Raw genomic sequence first — 18,805 nt, 5'->3', positions numbered from 1 at the left:
CTGATCTCATGTTGTAAACTATTAAGCTACACAGCTTGTGTCATGACCATTATCTACAATGAAATAAGGGGAAAAAATGTATTTCATGAGTTCTGCTTTTATCAAGTCTTAACAAAAATGTCTACAGCTGATCAGTAGGTTAATCTTATGCTTAAGCCACATCCACTTACAGTTGTGGCTCCTTCCTCTACCAGTTACTTGCGTAAGCAAAGAGCACTCTACTGCTTCAAAACAAATTTCACAGCTGCAGAGAGAAAAAAACCTTTTTAATACCTTGTTTTACTACTACTTACTCATAAGTATTTCAAACTCCTGAGATATTTAAAATCTGTTTGCAGCATTCAGGAACGAGCACCCTGAAAAAGGTTGTTTTCAGCAACAGAAAACTAATTTTCAAAAACAAGTCACTCTACAGCAAAGAGGCCTCAGTAAGCATCCTTCCTTTAAAAAATCTGACTGTAAGCACTTACTGAATTACTGATTTGCAGACCTGCTGAGTATTTGCACTTCTCATGTGGGGGCTCTACAAACTTAGGCTGAATGACACAATGTAAAAATCATCTACTCTAGTTAGGCTTGATTTTAATGATGTAAGTTTAGGAGTTTTTGTTAAACGTACAGTTTCTTCTGCTCTTCAAATGCAACATTAAGGAGCTCTACGCTCCTGCTCAATAAGATCTTAGAAATCATCAGGATTATTTCGGTTTCTTCCAGAGCTGTGACAAGTTCCTATTTCACTCTATTCCTCTGGGGTGTCTGAATGCACATCTTCTGAAATCAAAAGAGCAGCTAGATCACCTGAAGGCTGGTCACTGTGCATAACAGCCCACCTCACCTCAGTACTTCTTTGTGTGCTGAGAGGCAATGCTCCTGCCTCCAAAACTGCTTACCCTGTGAAGTACCAGCCATGTACCTGCACACCTGGAGTGGACAAGAAAGCAGTGGTGACGGCTGGGCTAGTGACAAGGAGATAATTATAACAGTTGGCAGATGGCATCGAGGAGGTAGCAGTGCCATGAAAAGTAATATGAATCTGGCAGCAGTGAGGCTTGGCTTTGAAAAGACTGAGGTTATCGTTCTGAATCTCTTGATCTTTGGCCAGAATCTCTTTCAAAAACCAACACTGAAAATTCCCACACCTCCACAGACATATGGTTTGCTTTCCATTGCACATGATCTTAGCATTTCAGATATCCACAGGATAGCAACAAATCTCGATTGTTTCCAGAACCAAACTTGCTTGGTGTCATGCAGGTGTCATTATGGAGCAATGTCTGGATGTCTGAGGCAAATCTATCCTGGACCTGAAAACTGGATTCAATCTAAAGAGATGATTGAGGGGTCCAGGAGGTAATTAATAATGTTGAGAAGGTCAAGAGAAAGAGATAAAGAGAGCAAAATCTATCAACAGCTACTAAACACAAAGATACCATATCTGGCTCAAGTAACCATGAGCTGCTGAGCACTGTAGGAATGGAGAATATAAGAGGGGGAAGTACTGTTGTGTGCTGACAGTCTTTTTCCAGTCCATTTGTTTTTGACCTCTGTCAGAGGCAAGACACTGTACACTACATAGTCATTCAACCTGATCCAGTACAACTGTTCTTGTACTCTGCAGGAAAACATGAAAATTAAACAAACAAACAAACAAAACAACTTACAAATGAAATTCCCATTGTGTCACTTCAAAGCAAATGGAAAACTTCCCTCCCCTTCCACAGCAGAGACGTCCAAATCATTCAGTCAACATCAATTTAGGCAAATCCATTTCTTTCTGGACACCCAAGCATGGCACAGCACGGCACACAGAGGTTTCTAGTTCGGTGTTGGCAGCCTGGTGCTGTGGCTAGGCAGAACATCACATTTTTAATGAAGAGAAGATCACAAAAAACATTTGCAGTTTTGATTTCCACCTCCAGAAGTTGGTGTACAAGACCTTCCCCAACCAGCCTTACAGCAGTCCCCTCCAGATGGGAAGTTCCTCCTGTAGCAAGGAAAAGTCAAATGGGTCTGCTGATTTTGGAGAGGCATAAAGCAGAATCTGGAAGTGGAAAATTACAAGGGTATTTTGGGCTAATAAGGCATTTTGTTTTCAAATGAAAATGGGAAAAGACCCTATTAACTGTTCATTCAGTTTAGTTTTAGATTTCAAAGAAACTGAAAGAATGAGAAAGTGCTCTAAAGATTGAAAAAGCTCAATCAGAAAAGAACATAAAGATTATCAATTTTGTCTTCCTATTGAAGTTGTGTGACCCCTCCACTTGTGCTGAACTCTACTCAAATGTTAAAATGGAAGTTTTGCAGCATACAGAGAGATGAACACACAGGTTTTTCCATTTTGATCATCCCTGAAGCCCTGCCACTCTCCACTGGTGGCTGCAGAGGCAGCCTGCAGTGCTGCAGGTTGTCCTTCTGAAAGGGCAGCAACTGGAGAAATCAATTCCTAAAGCGGTGCTCTTTCAAGCAAGGTGATACCGAGGAAATTTAGAAGTCAAATGCCTCAAAGAAATAACACCTGCTCTCCTGTCTACAGAGACATCCCTGACACTGGGCAGTCAGGACATGACAATTTATGTGCTGCATCTGCATAAATAAAGCTATCAGCATAGATGTGAGCGCCAAAGTCAGCAGTTCCAAAACGAGATCCCTCTTTAAAAAACAAAAACAAAAAACAAACAAAAAAAACCACAACATGATTAGAAGGAAAAGGATGCCAGAAGCCCAGAGCCACCTTTAGCCACAGCTTGTGTGGCTGCTTATCAACGTTCAGCTGAAGCAATCTGCTGCCCCACCAGGGCTTGCCAAAGGCTGAATGAATGGCTTTTGGAGGTGAGGTGCAGGGAGCCCCAGGGAAAGACCATAAATCACATCTGATCCCTAAGGAGGCAGAGAAGAACAACAGAAGAAGGTTTTCTTCAGGTTTTGTTCTTGCAATATGCAGACCACACAAAGATGCAGCTCAAGGTGTTCCCTGAGGGTTAGGGCTGTGCCTCTTAGCTCTCCCCTGAACAACAGCATCTCTGCAAAGAGCACAAGAGAGAAAGCAGAAATCATTAAACCCCAGCCCTACCCTCTTCATACCCCACCCACAGAACGGATTGCATTGCAATCCCCCCAGCAAAAATTCTTGCTGCTGTCAGTAGAAGAATTCAATTTTACCCATCATGAAAACACAGTATTTGTATTTTCAAGTAGCGGTAACAACAACAACAACCAAAGCATAGCTGATGTTAACAGCAGGAGGATGACAAGCCTAAAGAGAAGCAAGTGTGTTTGAAAGCTACCATCCTGTGTCCAGAATGACCACTGCATGCACCATACTGCCTCACCTCAGACACAGATTTTCCCTCCCCAGTTTCATGCCACTTTAACAGTGCTCATCCTCCTCCCTTTCTCTCACCCATGCTGTTCTGCACAAAACCTGACCATGTCTGTTAGCACGAGGGTCTCTGTCGTGCCGGCTCTAGGACCGTGTCTGCCAGCATTTCTTTCCTCCGAGCAGGCTGACTGACAGCACATTATTCTGCATCAGGTATCACTGAGATCAAACCTCAGATAAACTAGGGGAAGGAAGCCTTGGCACACTGTATATCCAAGGCTATCACATTGATTATAACTAAAGGTCACCTCTGGATTCAGTGTGCTATGAAACCAAACCTCAGGCATCCTAATGGTATTTTTGCTTTTCCATCCTCTGTGTATATGGTTTATGTATGACGGGAGACTACTTATTCAGCTTTTAGCAGCCTGTAAGTGAACATAATTCTGATTTTAATTCACTAGCTTATTATTCCTGGTCCATCTCTCAACTATGCACAGCAACAGAAAGAATATATTTATGTTTATGCACAGTCCACTCTGCTCTTAATAGGGCACTTATAGCAGACATGATTTAAGAAGACATCTCATAAGTCAGCACTGGTGAGGTCCAGCTGCAGCCCCAGCCCCAGCACGCTGCAGAGGAGGGGAGCCTGCTAGGGGGCCACGGAGTGATTTAGGGAGCTGGAGCACATGATGTGTGAGGGGAGGCTGGGGGAAGTGGAACCATTCAGCCTGGAGATGACAAGGCCAAGGTGGGACTGCCATGGCAGTCCTCCACCACCTCCATGGGCCTACTAAAAAGAGATCCAGGCTCTTCTCAGAGTCGGTCAGTCACAACAAGGAAACTTGCTTTGGGCAGAGGAAGAAAAGATTTATAGTGAGAGTGGTCAAGTCCTGGAAATGGGGCTCAGAGAGCCTGTGGAAGCTCTGTCCTTAGGAGATTTTCAGGGCTCGAACAGAAAGCCCTGAGGAACCTGTCCTCACTTTGATGTCAGCTGCAATAGGTAGGCTAGATCTCACAGAAATTATGAGTCAGGCAGTGGAACGGGTTGCCCAGGGAAGTGGTGGAGTCACTGTGCCTGGGGGTGTTTAAGGAAAGGTTGGACCTGGTGCTTAGGGACATGGTTTAGTGGGTGACATTGGTGGTAGGGGGATGCTTGGACCATATGACCTTGGAGGTCTTTTCCAGCCTTAAATGATTCTATGATTCTAAGCATGGCCCAGTCCTCAAGAGTCTGTGTATTCAGCCAACTTCCTTTTGGGGTTATTTGGGGTGAAAAATATTCATGCGTAGCAATGCAGGCATACCTATAAACTTTTTCACAAATAATGATTTTCCATTATCATCTGCTTGGCACAACTGAATCCAGAGGACGTCACTCATTTGCCTCATTAAAGAAAACAAATTCCTTTGTCTTTCAGTAAACTTTCCTGGTGACACTGTTGTCTGCATTTTGAAGGCTTTGTTTTACAACTCAAAGTAATGTTTATTCTCAGGATTATTACAGATTAGAGGACAACTTGAAATTTCTTGGTGAGCATGCACGTTTTCTTGTATTCTGCATTACAGGATCTCAGGCCTGCACAAGCATTGCCAATGCTCTTCCTTGAGACTAAACACATACTGCTGGCCTCTGTTTTCCTTCTCCATCATTTAAAAACAGAAAAAAAATATATGTTTTGAGGCAAACAGGTAAATGCAAAAGTTCTGGCTGTGCAGTCCTCCAGGTGCTGTGGTGGAGCCAGTGAGGATAAGCTGGAGGTCTATGAGGAAATGTACCCCTGCTTCACAGCTCCCCCAGCTGAATGCTGACCTCCAGCTGGGAGGGCTGCTCCCTACGCAGGATGCCCCATATCCACCAGAGGGGCCCCACTGCCAAACCACAGCGTGGGGCCATCTGTGAGGTGCTACAGCCTAAACCCTGAGAAGCTCTTTTCATCTGTTTTGTTGCTAGTGGTTCGTGGTGGTGGTTTTTTAAAGCCTGAGCTACCCATGAATATAAAGTCCCGTACAATTCCTCCATGATCTGAAAAGGCACTGCTGGTTCAAGGCAAAGACTCATAACAAATCTGTGACTGCCCAGAGCCATTAAAACAGCAAGTTAGCAGATGGGAAAAGGCAGGTACATCTTTTAACTAAAAATCACCTTTCCTACAGATTTCCTTGTTTGATTACAGATTTATTTCCTCCTTATGCAGACCCACTTTGCAATACGTACAATATTTCATTACATTTCCTGTCCGAAAAGTGGTACAGTGTAACACCCGAGCTGTTCCTGAGCTATGGAGAAGAGACTAAGGTAATGTTTGCTACCAAAACAGAAGCATAATTCAGTAGTATTATAATAATATATAATATATATAATAATATAATATAGAATAATATAGAATAGTATTATAATTCAGTAGAAAATCAGTACAATTTCATGCAGCCTTCTTCTAAAGTGAAGGTCCTTTAATAAACGCTATTAAACCCAAGCTTCAGCACCAGATCCAGCATGAAGTTGTTAAAGATGGAGCTATCTTTCTGTGGGAAATTTATGACCAGAGGAAACATCCTAGCCTTGGTATTTTTATAGCACCCATTCATTTTTAAATGGAGGACAGAGAGATCCAGGATATCAAAGACTACTGAAAGTGCCTTCTACCTTGAAGGAAGAAAATAACCTGAATCGGGACACCTGCCATAGCTCCTGAACTACATGTTTACAACTGGGTTCAACTGCTGTTGCCACCACACCTTCATTTTGTCAGCCAGCACCCTCCTCAGTGGAGGAGGGAAGCATTTGCAAGGTCTCGCTGGATTCACCCTACCCACCCTGGCTATAAAACCCGCAGTGACTGCTGCTCCTGTTCCAGCACTCGTGTTTGCCGTTTGTCCTCCTCAAAGGAGTGTGCTGACAGAATAAACACAAGGAAAACAAACCGTCTACAAGAGTGGTGCAGACAGTACACATAACTCTCCTCAGAGGGGGCAACACACTGTGCTCGGGGCAGCTGAAGTCCTCGGCCTGCTCTGCCCCTGCGCCCACACAAGGCCACGGTGCCCCTGGCAGCTGGTGGCAGAGCTGTCCCTGGGCTCCCCGGGCAGAAGCGGTGCCAGGACGTCATGCAAAGCCACCACAGCACCAAAGCAGGCGTCCACCCGCGCTTCACTGTGACGAACAGACACCTTCACAGGCCTCAGAGAACCAGCCAAGGTTTTGGGGGAGTTTTGTTCCTGCAGAATGCTCCCACCACACTACACGAGCCCAACATTTCCTCACTTCTCTGCTCTACATAACTGATGCCTGTCGTCAAAGTCACCACATGCAGAAATCCACAAGGCCACACAGCACAAAGCAACCGTTCCTCACGCCCTTTCCATGCTTTGCAGTTCTCGTTGTGCAAGTCACCGGCTGGCCAGTCACCCCAGCTCTGCGTCCTACTCCTACGTGCTCTGCCCCCGGCTGCTTTGCTTCAAGTGAACGTCCCACAGACTCAGTGCCCCAAATGAGACGTTCAGGAAAATTATGTGCTATTTTCATGCAATTTATGACCAAATATTTTTGTTCCTCTAATTTAGAAAATGAGGGAACAATTTCCTCTAGAAGGTAAAAGCTACAGAATTCATTCCCCCAACCCCCTACTATTTTGTTTAGTTTAAACATTGAAATTGGAGTCTCAATAAGTGTTTGCTGGCCATTTAGCACAGTTAAGTTCTATTTTTATCTAGAGCAGTATCATTTCAGATGTCACAGTTCACCAACAAATACTAAGCACCATGTTCCCGCAGGCTGGAGCTCCAGTTCCAGAGTTGTTACTGGAAATGCCTCTTTCTCCTGAGTGGCAGCTTTTCCACTGAAACATAATTAACAATATAACACATCACTGCAGCTCTTCTGCACTTCCATTTGCAAACAAACTGGTGCTAATCTCCATCAAAATCCAACATTGCTTGTCTCCTCAGCTTCCCTTCCTCCTCACCCTCCCTCCCTCCCTAAATTCAGAGACATAAATATACAAGAAAATGTGTGAAGACACTTTCTGAAGAAATGGAAAATGGAAAAGGATTGTCTGCTATGTTCCTCACTCAAAAAAGCCTATGTGCCTTTTAGACACTGAAGTCCATATGCTTATTTTCTTAACAAGTTTTGAAACTCACACACACTGACACCAGACATAGCCATGCCTTAATATTCCTTACTCAGCTTAAGGTGGTTTTTTTTTCCTCTCCCTACAGAATTTGCTTCTCTGAACAATCCCAGAACAACTCCAACTGCTCACAGCTTAGGTGCTTGCTGTGCTATCTGCTGGAACTGTGCAAGTGCAGATCCCAAAACATCAAGCTGTTTTTAGTTCCCACACTACCTTAGACTTAGCATCTTCCCCCTCATCACATCCCATTTAGTGATCATCCATATATCTTCATGTTTCTGAACACGAGGATACATGCCCTACACTCTCTCTTGCAAGATCAAACCTTAAAAAGGTCTCCAACAAAGAGCATGTGTCTCCTTCTGCTCCTATCAAGGCCTCTGCAGAAAAATATAGGACAGGTCAACATGGATACCAGAAAAATCAGCGCTAGGTCTTACTCTGCACATATTTTGTTCAGCTGTCTAGATTGGCCCATTTTCTGATGGAGCAGCTCAGAATGGCATGGAGAGGAGCAGAGCCAGATGCACCTGCCAGCTCAGCTCCTGTGTGGTTTGTAATTGTTACTTTGAAATTTGAACCCCTCTTCTACACTGTGAAATGTGGTTCAAATACAAAGTCACGGCCTTATCAACCTGCTTACAACCTTCTCACCAAGAGATTGGGTGTCTTGCACCTCAGCAACACAATTCTTCCTCTCACAAGGACAATGTGATTAAATATCTTTCCCCTGTGTTCATCCCTCTTTTAACAACGCTTACACCTTCTAATTCAGCATCAGACCTATTACTCCTTCATTGAACACTTGCATGAGTTATATGTTCTTATATGAGAACTCATAGTTCCTGCTAAGACACTCGAACAAATAAGAGAAGTTCAATTTCAAATGGTAATTACACCTTACCTTTGCTGGGCTCTCCTTGTCTTCCAAGCCTAAATTGCTGGGCTGCCTCACTCATCACAGACACGACAGATCAGCTGCCATTTATACACAAACTTTGACTCACATCAGATGGTAGCTAAACCTGTCAGCCCCACTTTTCTTCTTCTACGAAATACTGCCATTGGAAAGACTTAACAAGAAAACTGAGATCACAGGAAGTGTCCTCCACTCCACAGACTACAGTACCAGCTGTTATCTCTGTCCTCCAGTTCTCAGCCAGGTATAGTGCAGGAACAAATGCATTCTTTCCTACCCTGACAGAGGCAGGGCTGCAGAAAAGCCTGGACTGGAAGTTCTGTCTTTTTGGTGACTTTAATCAAATGCAAACAAAACACAGAATCAGAGGGTGGAGAGGGAGCGGGGGTAGTGCCTGCACAGTCCAAAATCAGAATTGTCTTTTTTTTTTTTTTGAATGTGCTTTGATTCAGCTCTAATCTTATGTACTTTCTAAGTTCTAGGCAACAAAATTATATTTTTAAAAAAGCACAGAAATAAGGCAAAGATACAAAATTAAAGAATGACCATTTCATAATGTGTGCTTAGAAAACTTTCACAGTAAAATACTTATGGCAAGAGCTGAGCAAACAACTATGTTTTGGAAGTTCCCTTTTTTAAAAAAAATACATCTCTGCATCTCATCTTTCACTTTTTTCCAGAATATAAACTTGTATTTAATTTTAAGCAATAGAACTTAAAGTTCTATATTTTTATATAAATTTAAGGAACTCGCAACTTTCAATATCATTATGGTGCAAAGTTTTAATGATATTGTTTGGATGTGAAAAGAGGCAAATATCACTCCATGTGAAATTGCAAAATAGGTCAGCTGGGTACATTCGTTCAGCTTCCTTCTACACTCTTTAGATGCTTTACCAATTACTAATTCTTTCTAAAGAAGGCTCCAAACAAGTTTGTTCCTTCTTTGCATGACATAATTTAACTCTCTACAAAGGCCGGCTTATTAACCAGTCACTTAATTAACACAGTGACTATACAGCTGAAGGTTGTATTATTTCCATCAAAATAGATGAGTTTCTGTAATAGCATTCAATTTCCATGGCAAGATGCGTGAATTGTTACAGTTCACTCAAAACAAGTAATTGTCTCTACTTAAATGTGATTACAGCAAGTAGGCTTCCATTTGGAATTATTTTTATAATCAGTACAGTTTAATGAATTAGTATTATGAATTAATATTTATTTTTTTTACTTTCAAAACTTGCTAGAACAGAAAAATACACTGGCTCTGGTAAATCTGTTCAAGAAAAGCATCATCCAATTTATTCTATTTTAAGTGCTACTTCCAGCTAGCTTTAAGTAATGGCAGTCTGGAAGGAGCAAAGGTACACAAAAGTGAAATAATCCATTAATAAAAGGAAGTGCATGGAAAGCAAGTATACTCTCTTCAAACTATCAGAGATAAAACTACCAAATTCAGAACAGCAAAAGCTACCATCATCCTCTTCCTCATAAAGGCATCAAACCCTGGCTCTGTGCTATGAGACTTCCACATTCAAGAGGAGAGTTTACAACCACATCAATAAAAGGACTATCCATTAGTAATCAGGAGAGATTTTTCTTCAGTTCAATTCCTTTCACAATTCTAGCTGTTCCAGCAAACAAATGAAAGTTCAAGGGGAAAGAAAAAAAATTATTCCTCATGCACTCATCTTCTTAAGCTCTTTTTAAGCTCTCCACTGTAAACAGCAAGCACTGTTAGTGACAATTTCTGAGTAATGATGGGGAAAAGTGAGGAGGTGGTTGAAAGCACCGCTGGCTTGTTAATGCAAACACCTTTATACTACTCAGGGAACATATGTGCAATCACTGTTTATGAAGCAACTTTGACAACACTGAAAGGCGCTTTTTGCTTTATGTTTGTTTAAGTGAGACTATGTCTGTTTTAGAAACAATTGCTTTTATTTTGCCGTGTGCACGTGCATGTGTTAAACAGAAGCAAGCCACAGTCTTAATAACAGCCTAGCGAGAATTAGAATTTCTAATATTTGAGGTTTCCAAGAAGAAAAACAGGAAATATATTTCACAGGACCTAACCCCACTGAGGGACCTTTTTCTTCAAAGCCTCAAAATCACGCCATTACAAGCGATGCCATCTTCTAAGAAAGATTAGTGTTTCATTTCTGAATGCAGAACATAAATATCACATGCTAACACTTAAGCAAAACATGTTTACAGAAATCCCTGCCTATTCATAATACCACATTGTGCCTCTTAGGTTAACAAAGGCAGCAGCTAACTGAATTAGACTTGAAGCCTGAAACAGAGCACGTGCAGCATGCTTACAAATGATTTTACATAACTGAATTTAGCCATATTAAATATATTGATAATGTAATCTCTTAAAGACAGGGACTGTGAAACTCTATGCTGTTTAAGTGCCTATTTGTTATTTCTTATTAAAGGTACTTGTCACTGGCCTTCTTCTAGTCTAGGAAATTAGGGTTCCTCTTCCCCATTACGTTTTTTTCATGCACAGATGGTAATTTAAACTTAACAGCAACTTCTCAAAGGCTCAGCTTTGAACTTCAGATGATAGGATCCCTGACAGCTATGCCTGGCTGGGCACTCGGGGTGTCCCCATCCCAGCCCCGTGGCAGCAGGCTCAGCGCTGAAGCCAGACCGGGCTGCTCAGGGCTGTGTGGGGCTGGGGCTGGAAACCCTGAGAACTGTGCCAGCATGGCCTTCCCTGACAGCCTGTCCCACGGCGGGAAAGTTTCTCCCTGAATCCGCTCTGAGCCTCCCTGGATTCAGCCAAGGCCCTTTGTCTCCCCAGCTCCTTTCTATCCACCATCTCTCCCAGGCTGGGCCAGCCCCGGTCCCTCAGCATCTCCTCACAGGGCAACTGCTCCAGCCCTGACCCATCGTGCTCCTGATGTCCTACCAGCTCTAGGTACTCTTGCTTCTCCCCCAGGGGGAAGTGCATCTTATTTGATCACATTGACAGCCCTTGTGAACTTAAGCTGCAGTCCCATGACTCCTTGCTTCAGGGGTGGAGCTGCGTTCCTGCATGCAAGCAAGGCTCTGCTACAGGCAGGACTGCAGGCAAACCGCTGTGCCTGTCCTGTCATCTCATCATCCAACTACAGTTCTTCTCTGTAAGAGCATTCCATTCGCTCTCGAAAAGTGGCAACAGAAACACAGAGCTCTGTTCTGCTCCTTGATGCCAGAACGACTTCCCTTTTTTCCAAGGACACTATATATAAAGCCAATCCTCCAGATTTTTATTCATACAGCAGCAGAAAAGCTCCAGCACTCCCACTATACCCTAGATTTAAATTTAAATGAAGTGCCATATGATTGCCCAACATCTTGTCACACCATCTGCCAAATCTAGCAGTGCTATTCAAAACTGCCTAAGCTCTGAGAAATGTAGTTATACTTCAGGTATTGGGCAAACCACATCTTTCTGTGTGGTCCCATGGGGGAAACTCTAGTTACATTTCAAATACTAATTTCAGAACTGCTTGTCCACTCAGAGACAGAATTTCTAGAGACCATCTTCCAAAGTTCTGTTCCCTTTATCGTTCGTATCTAACCAAACCTTGTCCACAACAGACAGAAGAGACCAAGTTCTCCACATAAAAATACCTACACAGCAAATCTTGCCAACACTATTTAATAGACACTCTCTTAATTAAGGACTCTAACATCTAACTTTATAGTTACTAATTACTTATGAACAAAGCATACCACATATTGCCCAAGAATTATAGCTATTTTTGATGAGGAAGAGGGAGGACATGTACTCACCTTAATAATAATCTCCTTGGCATCACACAGTGGTATGTGACAGACCACTTTCATTAGTTTGTACGAAATATGTAACAGCTGCCAACGCTTCTGATTCTGTCTAAGAAAATACCTTGTAATGAAGGCATCATAATTATCAATGGGTGAGGTTTTTAGCTAGAGGATACAAATAGCACAGGACTCAAAACTAGGCAAAACAGAATTGAAAGGAGATGTCAAGTCTGAGTAAAAGGGAATATATTATCCAGACAGAATACAGAGTTGCGTGAGTTTTATTAATGCTTGTCTAGTGTCTCAGTCACCAAATGATGGCACAGACATCATGAAATACACTTCAGGTATTTTTTATAGCATATACGAAGATATTCACATCAACAGAGCTTCTAAGATAACTCCAAGAGGTTTCCTATTCAGGATATGTTAGGTCATGGTGAAAATTTACTAGCTTTAATGCAATAAAGTCCTGAAACTATAAAGAATCAGTGCTACTAGGGTTCTGGGCATACAAACTGAAATTTCCTCCTTCATTTTCCTTATTTTCATTTTTGTTGGTTTTCTTTTCTTTTAAGGCTTATCACACAAGTACTGCTAAGTGTTTTGCATTCAGAACTATCTCAAAAAGTGAAGAGTATCCTCCATGTCATCTTGCTCCATTAAGAATAATAATCATAAGACCAAACCCAGAGATCTGAAGGCATTTGGTTTTGTCTTATAAAAATGGTTTGCGGGCTACAACGATATTCACTTTCATACTTATTTCTGTTGACCTACTAGCCTCTTTTCACAGAAACAGAGGTGCCTAATGGCAATCCCATCCGACGCCAACAGTAGGGATCAGGGGTTCAAATGGAGGAAGCTGCACCCAAGAGGTGCTGAATTTAACATGTCTTCCAAGGACGTTTCAACAACTCTGCAGTGGCATTACTGAACACACTTTCAGGTTGCTCAGGGGCCTATTGACAAGCTTGTGATTTCTCAGTGTTGTAAACCAGTTCTCAAGGTTCATAAAAAGGCTCATAAAAGGTGGCCTATTTGCCCACAAAGGCTAGGAATTAGCAGAAGTTATTCATTCCCCTGTCCTATGTCAGTGTGTTTAGATCTGCACATATAAACATGGGCTACAAACCCACTTCACCTTCCTCTTTTGGATGCATTATGTGGACAGGAAGGGGAAAGCAAACAGAGAGGAAGATAGCATGTTGCTAACATTACATAAGCAGCAAATACTGCTTAATCCGGATTACAGAAGGAAAAAAAAAAAAAAAAAGAAAAAAAAAGAAGAAGAAATTGCTTTCTGATCGGTTATTGCTTCCCTGGGATCCTCCTAAGGAGAGCGCAGCAAAATTGTAGATTTTTAATTAAGAGCTGCATCCTTGCAGCACAGTCTAGCACAGAATTGCCATTATCTCTCTAGTTAGCAAGGAAAGATTTGTGCTATGTATCAAAGAAAGCACATGCAGGAGAGCTTCTACTGCAGATATTCAGCACTAATGGTGTTGTGGCAAGTTAGCTGCAACACGTCCTGTCCAAACACCCTAGCCTGGGTACATCTGACACAGCTCCACATTCAAAGATTGCTCAAGGTACTCATCTTCACACATGCAACGGAAATACAACCAATTTAGCAGAACCATCACCTCCCCTCACTGACACTGGGGGATTTTTTTTAGGCTGAAGTCAGCTGAGCTGCTTTGGCTGCAGCTGACCAAGCAAAAAGGCTGCTCTGAGCCCAGCTGCTGGCTTTCACACCCCAACCCACCCTCCTGGCCTCCAAACCTGGGACAATGCCCTCAGGATGTTTCCCTTTCTCTGCAGGATGTTACTGCCCTTCCTTCCCTGACCTGCCAACATAACCCCAGGTGTTTCCACACCCTACCAGATCTGCCAAAGAGATTCAAGTTAAGCACTTTTACTGGCAAGTTTTTTTAAGATCCTCTGGATCCAGTTTAACTGAAACAGACCGGGTAACACCTACATATGCTGCTACATCCTGCGCTTCTGAGAGAGCAGCAACTTCTGGTGATGGGTGGGTGTGAGAAGCAGCTGTGGGAGAAGCCTCTTCAACCAACTGGGACAGGACCAGAAGAGGGTGGTTGTGCCTGGTCTCACCTCAGGAGGTGAGCGGGAAGTGCCGTGGGGCTTGGCCAGGCAAGAGCCAGGAGATCCTGATCCTTGAAAAGGGTTTGGATAAAGCTGTTTGTCTCCATGCAAGTGCAAGAAGATGAGGTAGGGCAAGATGTTATACTAGCATGCATTCTCGCTCCCATAGAAAAAAGACATGTTTATGTGCCTCCTTCCTCCTCTCACAAATATAAGCTGGTAGAATAGAGTTAAATTTAATCACTATATGAACACAATGCTCTGTACCAAGTGTGGAATGCAGATTTTAATAATATTTAAATGATTTCTAAAATATGTAAAGGAGAGCTTAGTGCATCTGCATTGAATGCAGATGAATATTTGACAAGAAATTAACACTAAGCACTCTACTCAGTTGGTTTACTTTATATATGTTCATGCACAGGCAGTAAGCCCAGTTGATACGATTTTTACAATAGGAGAAGACTGGCAAATCAACTATATCATCAAAACTTTCTAAAAAGCACCCAAAGGGATTTTCTAGAAAGGTAACAAAAGAGAGACGAAAGGCAAATATTGTGATGGTATTGATGTTGGAAAGGCCATAAAGGAGAAAATGGGCAATTGCACAGAAATATAGCTCTTAACTATAGTTATATATCAGAACAAATTATCAGAACAATGATCGTCACTTAAAAGTCAATAAAAGCAACATTTATTTATAATAAGTCCCTGCTAGATAAACCCACGATGCATTTTAATATTTGTCCTCTGTTATCCTTCTCCTGTCATGACACACATTGTTACGACACCATGCTATGAAGAGAAAGCAGAAGAGAAAGTTTGGATTCAGCTGTAACCAGAAGAAACAGCAGTGATGGAAGGAAAGAAATTACAACGTAATCAAAAACTTGTAAGCAATTCAGAGAAACTGACTGGAAGAAAGTACATTTTATTGTGACCACAGCAATCAAGTGTTTGCACTGAGGCAAGGTAAGAAAAGAAAATTACTGCACCGTCGGCTATCGACCTGTATTGAGAAGTATTAAATTATGGGTTAGGAAAGCAACAGGTCAGTTTATAAAGTCGAGGAACAACAGCAGCACTTACATATATTTCATTACCAGAAACGTCTCAGGCTAAGAGTTTATTTTGAACCAACTACGGAGGAGAAAAGGCATGATCAAAACCTCCTAGAGACTGTGCACTCCCAAGGAGCAGAGAAATTGAAAACTATAATCACCAACCTTGTGAGTAGCAAAAGCTACGATGTTCAGCATCCTATGGAGCACCCACATGAATTTTCTGATGTCTAATAAGCTGAATGCTTGCTACTGCTCTCCCCTCAGTGGGGGCATCAACATCATCTCTCTTATCTCCCTGGTCACCAGCAGTCTTGAGGTTTGTAAGAATGTCATCACTTTGAAATCTCTACTCTTCTATTTATATTGGTTGAAATTGATCCCCAGGGGTAAAAAAAAGTTACTGGCGGACAATGAGAGGAACTATCAGTTGGACAGCATTATTATTTCAGCTTCATCTCTGTAGGAAACCAGGTCAAAAAATATACTCAGGACAGAAGGGAAGAAATAACATAGAGAAACCTCAAATTGAGAAAATTCCTAAGATCAGAATTATCAAATCTAGTATACAATACATTATTTTATGTGTGAAAAGCCAGATTTTGGAGTTTTTCACAAACAGATCAGTATTCCTGACGTCTTAGAATTTCTGCTAAGCAATGCTCTTAGATTGCAATGAAAATCTGGATGATCTCCATATCTCCATATCCATAACAAAATTAATGCCAGAATCTTAATTCATTCTAACGCAGATATTTCACTATTCAAATACTACTACCAGAAAAGATCACTTTCATTCATTTTTATAATTCTCCCCTTTCAGTGCTGGTAGTCAGTCTTGAAGGAAAAACAAACCCATGGGTCTGAGAGGCCAGCCTGGATGCCAAACAGAGGAATAAATCAGGCCATCAGCAAGCTTTGAGAATCCTAGACTTCTGAATGACAAAGAGCTCTGGGATACGGCTAGACTTCTTGTCTTCCTGGCATGTCTGATACTCATGTGTGCTGCCTTGTTCTCCAGAAGGCCACAACTTGATTACAAATCTTCTGAAGAAAATTCACTGCCTGAGATTACTCAAATATGAGTTGAATCAACATGACACAGTAGCAAGTGTCAAATCAAAAACACTACATCAGTAATTCATTTTGCTGTAAGCTATTGCTCAATTCTAAATCCTCAATTGTTTCACTGCTCACAAAGCTGTTTGAAAACAAGGAAGATGCCAGGAAGACATTGCAGTGAATGAAGTCTCTTTGGCCCTCAAGATATGGAGGGAGCACAGAAATTTCCCTCACTGTTCCCCCAAAGCTTCACTTTTCCCCAAAAGAGAGGTCAGCAAGGTCCTGGAGCATCTTCACCAGAAGGAGAAATCAATAAACTCCAGGAAAAGGCCTGGTATGAGTTCAGGGAGTTTACAGTCTCCCAGGAGAATGATCTTTAACTTATGGAGAAAAGTACACGTATGATTCCTCACAGACTGATCCCAGGTTTTAGAAACCAAAGAAAGGAGGTACATTCTGAATGATTCATTAAAAACTTTCATCATTATACTAGTCATAAACCTTATTTGAACAGAATAGATCAATAAATGGACACAAAACAACAATTTTGTTCTTCCAGACATTAACAATATGCTATGAGTTTTTCTATTTCATGATTTGCATCAATATTTTTAAATTTGTCATGATTTTGAAGCCCACGGATATTTTCATAGCATTCCCATGCATGTTTTGTTGCTTTGCTTAAATTGGTTACTGCCTTGACATATTCTGACAGGTCTCTATTCCAACAGGGTTTATTTCAAAACACCTATGGAACCAAACTTTCTAATGGTGAAGTGATTGCTTTTAGAAGTTATTTCGATATTTCTAGTGAAGTTCCAGTTCATTTTACCTCCATGTAAGCAGTTCTTACCAACCACAATGTAACATTTCACAAACATTGTAACAGAGACATTTATAATTTCAAAGGGAATATTAGCAATTGGAGCTAAAAACAAAAACAAAACCAAAAACACCGGACCGTGACTTCTTCAGTGAGGAAAGGTACACAAAGAGTCATGGCCTTTACTTCAGGTGTTTCCAGGTCTCTGTTCTGATCTGGTTTTTGTTAGGTACAAAAGGTGGTTAAGTTATACTGGGTAAGTCAATGCACCCTGCATATTTTCACATTCGTAATTCCTCCCTATGCTGCTCACAAAGTCAGCTCAGATTTTCTTGAAAAAAAAGTTTCACTCCTTTCAAAAACTCAAACATTTAAGAATCGGGTACTTCTGTACCAACCAAACAGCATCATGTAGATCGCTTTGGGTATTGCTGCAGGAGTATTCTGAATACCCTTTTACTTTGTCCTTCTCTAAAAGCCCTTGCCTGCTCTTCAGAATCCACAAAGGACTTTTTAACAGATGGAGGTGAGCATCCACACGAACTGAATTAAGAAAAACTGTCTTACTGACAACACTGTTGCAAACAGAAAGAAAAACTCCTGTCTAGTGAGTGGTCAAAATCCTCTCCCTGTAAGGACTTCAGTTACAATCACGGAAAGATGAAAGCCAAGGATGTATTTTAACTGATTTTCCAGGACTGTCTTTTGCATCAACAAATTAAAAGCCACATTACTTCATTCTCTTGCCTGTGCGACTTTGAGCGTGAAGCACAGACCTGACTTGTCAGAAATGTACTTTAACATCAGTGAACAGTGCGGCTATGTCAATAACGCCGCTTATTCCCACTCGCTACTTTCCCGTGTCCTTAGTGCTGCTTAACTTGGCCGCCCGAACAGAGTACGAGAGAGGAGGGCAAGGAACTGCGGCCGCATCACCCCTGCTTGCCTGCCTGCCCCGGGAGCCCCTCAGCTCAGTCCCCCCCCGACGAGACGTAGCCCAGCGATGCCTCTTCTTCGCAGCCTCTCCAGGCGCTCCCGGAGCGTTACCACCCCCATAAACACCACTAAACACCAAAAACCCGGCCCCCAGCAGCCCCAGGTAGCCCCATGCATCCCCCAGTAGCCCCCGGTCTCCCCGCGCTGCCCCTGATGGCAGCGGGAGGGGACGGCGCTTACCTGGAGCCGGCCGCCGTCTGTCTGTCGTTCTGTCGTTCCTCTGCCTTCCTCCTCCCTTTTCTTTTTTTCCCTTTTTTTTTTTTTTTTTTTTTTTTTTGGCTTCGCCAGCAGAGGAGCGCGGGCCGCCCTCCCGCTCCTGCCCGAGGCGAGCAGCCGGCGGCTGCCAACTTGCGCTGCTGCTGCCTCCGCCGCTGAGAAGTTGGTGGCGACCGCGGGTGGCCCTCGGTGCCCGCGGCAAGGTTACGGGGCTCGTGGTGGCCGCGGCCCCCCGCGCCTGGCCCCGCCGCTCCTGTCCCGGGCCGGTCCTGGGCCCCGCCGCGGCGCGGCGCTGGAAACACTCGGGTCAAGGGGAGGCTCCGCCGCACCCGGGGCCACCGGGAAAATGTCTCATACACACAGGCTCTGAAGGCT

General features: G+C 42.7%; 1 protein-coding gene across 1 annotated transcript in view; it reads right to left on the bottom strand.

Moving 5' to 3' along the window:
- Positions 1 to 18,488, bottom strand: part of PKIB (cAMP-dependent protein kinase inhibitor beta) — a 54,425-nt gene extending 35,937 nt beyond the window's left edge. Inside the window, exon 1 of the mRNA XM_035538631.2 lies at positions 18,395 to 18,488. The gene's annotated coding sequence lies outside the window, so the exon portion shown is untranslated. The remainder of the gene's footprint in view (positions 1 to 18,394) is intronic.
- Positions 18,489 to 18,805: the final 317 nt, after the last annotated feature.

This window comes from Cygnus atratus, chromosome 3 (genome assembly GCF_013377495.2).
Source record: "Cygnus atratus isolate AKBS03 ecotype Queensland, Australia chromosome 3, CAtr_DNAZoo_HiC_assembly, whole genome shotgun sequence".
In the NCBI taxonomy this organism is placed as follows: Eukaryota; Metazoa; Chordata; class Aves; order Anseriformes; family Anatidae; genus Cygnus; species Cygnus atratus.
The sequence above is the reverse complement of the archived record's forward strand: the minus strand, read 5'-3'. Positions and strand labels throughout refer to the sequence as shown.